Genomic DNA, 3,879 nt, shown 5'->3' with positions numbered 1-3,879 from the left:
AGATTCTATTTGTTATCTGTATTGATTGGCATATCTATTACATTAATATTTGACGGGGATTAAAACAACCTATATAGCTGGTGAGCCCTGTGAGTGTGTGGATGTGATGTTTTCGTATCGTTATTATAAAATGCCCTGAAATTGAAAAAAAATATAATACAAGTTCTTTACGAAATAATTCGTTCAGTTCCAGTAACATGTTGCTAAACTTGCGAATCGCAATGTGCAGAACTATTGTGCATTATACCTTACCTAATAATTCTAGACCGTAAGTTTAACTGAAATGTTGACGTACAGGAAGTATTGCATTGTTGCTCGCTGCATGGACCAGTAGATTAATCTGCTATAAGATGCAGGTAGATGACTAGAGCAATAGTCCCTGTGATTGATGGCCACAGTACGCCGTGTGTATTTTAGGTTGGTCAAAACGCAAGTACAAAGACTTGTTCACGTGTCTGATCAAATACATGAAAGGCAAATTGCAGTCATGTTTGATGACACATGCAAACATCTAAACATTCGTAGGTTGCTTCGATTGAATTTGAGAAAAAATATAATTAACCATAACATTCAATGAAGAAAGGCAAGTGATGAAAATGTCAACTCTAATGTAGCTTTTTTTAAATGGATATCGTTACTTTCCAGCTTAGCAGTACGATTTATTTTCACACGGAAAAATTTTCCAAATCTGTATGGAATCCATTGTTAGTATCTACACGTCAGTAGTCTGTATATAATATGTTACATATATAGAATAAGGATAGGTTGAGAAGTGATACAAATCTGGGAGAGCATCTACTTTTATTCTCAATCGGATAATTATCCGGCCAATGTCAGTGCTTAGCGGGATACTTGCTGACGGGAGCCTAATCAACCGACAAGGCAGAACATTTGAGCTCTCGGGGGTCTCAATGATTCTGTGATAGGTATACCATATGAACTTCAAAGGAACCGGAAATCTGATTTTACATTCAAGGGGATTTGAACATCTGAATGCTTATCTTAACAAAGCGGCAAAGAACAACATCTACTTATTGATCCGGCTAACAAAGTTTTCTGTGGTGCGTTGCAAAATATTATCACAGACATTATCTTGGTAAATAAGATTACTTCCACTTATAGGGAACAGCCATAGGATAAAATATTTTTAATCTTGTCAGTTCTCTCACGTTCAGTAGATTGAAATTGACATGGTCATATTTGTTCAAAATTGAATTTGAAATATTTGCTGTTTAGTTTGAGGTTGTTGTAATCTTAAATTGCTTCCATTGTCTATGGATATCAATATGTCATGTAAAACACCCGGTCGAATCATTGAAATCCTCTCCGAATGTCGATAGGCCAAACTCTTGAAATATATCTGCCTGCAGGTAGGGCATTAGAATTGTACCTGCTGCCCCTATTGCATGATCGTAAAAGGCGACTAAATTTAGGATCTTATCTTTTCTCTTTTTCCTAACTGACTTTATATTTCCTAATGCCTCCCTTGGCATCGCCTCACTTTTGGCCTTGAGTTGAGCGTTCGCCCCTGTGAGGAAGGCTCTTGGTTCTGTCCCCTGGCCGAGACACACCAAAGTCTATAAAAGTGGTAGTTTCTGGTCCTGCTAAGCGCTCAGCATACAGGGAGTGGGACGACTGGTTCGCCCGTTGTCAGTATAATGTGACCGGGTGGGGTGTGTTGCTTGGTGTCTTCGGCGGCATGCTTCAGTGATATAGCACTATAAAAAGGGCAATAGTTCCACTATACAAGAAGACACAACACGAATATACCGCAGTCTCCCAAAACACGCACCTCGCACAACATACACGCAACACTACGCATACATGGGAGGCCGTCCTTACATGACCATAGCTGTTAATAGGACGTTAATAAATCAAACAAACAAACAAATCTAAGGGATACTTGTGCGATCCAGTTATAGATGTGAGAAACATTTGGCATTTTAGGTCACCTAAGACGAAGTCTCAAGTGACCTATTTTAATCGCATTTTTTCCGGCGGCGTGCGTCGTGTGTCCGTAAACAATTTACATTTTCGACTTCTCCAAAACTGCTGAAGCAATTTCAATGAAATTTTGCACAAACCTTCCAAGGCATAAGGCCAATCAAAATTGTGAATTATATTATCCCCTCCAGGGTGCTGTGGGAGTGGCCAAAAGGGGTAAAATTGGCTAAAATTTCAAAAATCTTCTCCTACACTCACATATGTGGTAGAATCAAATACTCTTCATAGATAGAAAGGTCTCAGGCCTTCTACAAAAACTGTGAATTATTTGACCCTGGGGTCTCAGGTTTCCCCCTGGGGAGGGGGTTAAGTTTAATATAGTTTTTATAGGAGAAACACATTAATGATCATTTTTTGCTTATTTTTCATAAGAAATTAGTCAAACTGGGTTAGAATTATTAACCTGAAATAGTATTTTAACGCCATATCCATATTGGTCTTGGCCAACCCGCAGAGGCCAGATGGGCAGGGCCAAATGGGGTCAAAATGGTTAAATTTTAAAAATCTTTTCTAAAATCACAGATTTGGTGGAACCAGATACTCTTCATAGATTGGAAGGTCTTAAGGCCCTTTACAAAAATTGTGAATTTCTATTCCCCGGAATCTAGAATTTTCCCCTGGGGAGGGGGTCAAATTTACTATAGTTTATATAAGAAAAACACATTTATGAACATTATTTGCTTAGTTTTCATAGGAAATTAGTCAAACTGGATTAGAATTATTAGTCTGAGATAGCATTTTAACGTCATATCCATATTGGTCCTTGCCGACCCCCAGGGGCCAGAGGGGCGGGGCAAAAAGGGATCAAAATTGATAACATTTCGAAAATCTTCTTCCGAATCCACAGATTTGATTGACCCAAATACTCCTCATAGATTAAAAAGTCAAATTTATACACTGCTGACTGATGGGCCAATATATAGTGTTTATATGTCTTTGTTTCATTCTGTATCTGAACTTAGGTGACCGTTAAGGCCCATGGACCTCTTGTTCAATAATAAAATTGCAGATAGGACGAGTACAAATAAGACAAAATATGTTAGTAGTATAGTTGATGTAAAAAGGCCACACTCTTATAATGTGTTGATAGGTTTTAATCAAGGTTTCAATATTTGTATTGATTCACACAGTAGTCATGTTAACATGTATGGCGTAATAGACAATATAGAAAGCTACCTTTTAAAAAAGATGAAATGCTGTCCGGCAATCATTAATGATTGTTTGAATCTAGTTTTTCGTATTCACTGACTCATTAAGGGACAATGTTTTTCATATGTCTTGCATACCTAGGGCTTCGTCTAAAAAATTCATAAACAGTTCAAATTCCAACACAATGTAGATTAGAGTATTGTTGTATTGTGAAATCTCGTAATGTATAAAATATTTCAACGATCGTATCCATGGTAGATTTACAGCGTCGTTCATAGAAATGATCGTGTCCATCACTAAGCATTTCCGAGCGAGTATCTATTTCGTGTTGGACGTTGCTAACCATTTTGAAAAAAAATTCTCATCAGGAAAATATTGTTCTTTCTAAAATAGGTTTGAAATGGAGGATCCGTGCTCTTATATTTTTGTGTTTTATTCTTAAAGACTATGAACAGCAAAAACTCAAGTGCTCAAAAAAGCCAAATATTTTCGTAATGGCACTCTATCCAGATATCTTGTACAATGGAGGATACAGCCAAAATTGCCATCTCGCTGATAATTTCAATGGAAATTAGCTCCCCACAGATCTTAAGAAGCATTCACAATCAGTGACTGGTATTGGTATTGGTATACATGTATTTATTTTTATGTGATGTAATAGCGATCATAATTAGAAAGAGAAAATTGATAATCAACTCAGAAAGAAACATAAGCAATCGAAAGAAA

The sequence above is a fragment of the Argopecten irradians genome, chromosome 5 (genome assembly GCF_041381155.1).
Source record: "Argopecten irradians isolate NY chromosome 5, Ai_NY, whole genome shotgun sequence".
Classification (NCBI taxonomy): Eukaryota; Metazoa; Mollusca; class Bivalvia; order Pectinida; family Pectinidae; genus Argopecten; species Argopecten irradians.
This window is presented reverse-complemented; position numbering follows the sequence as displayed.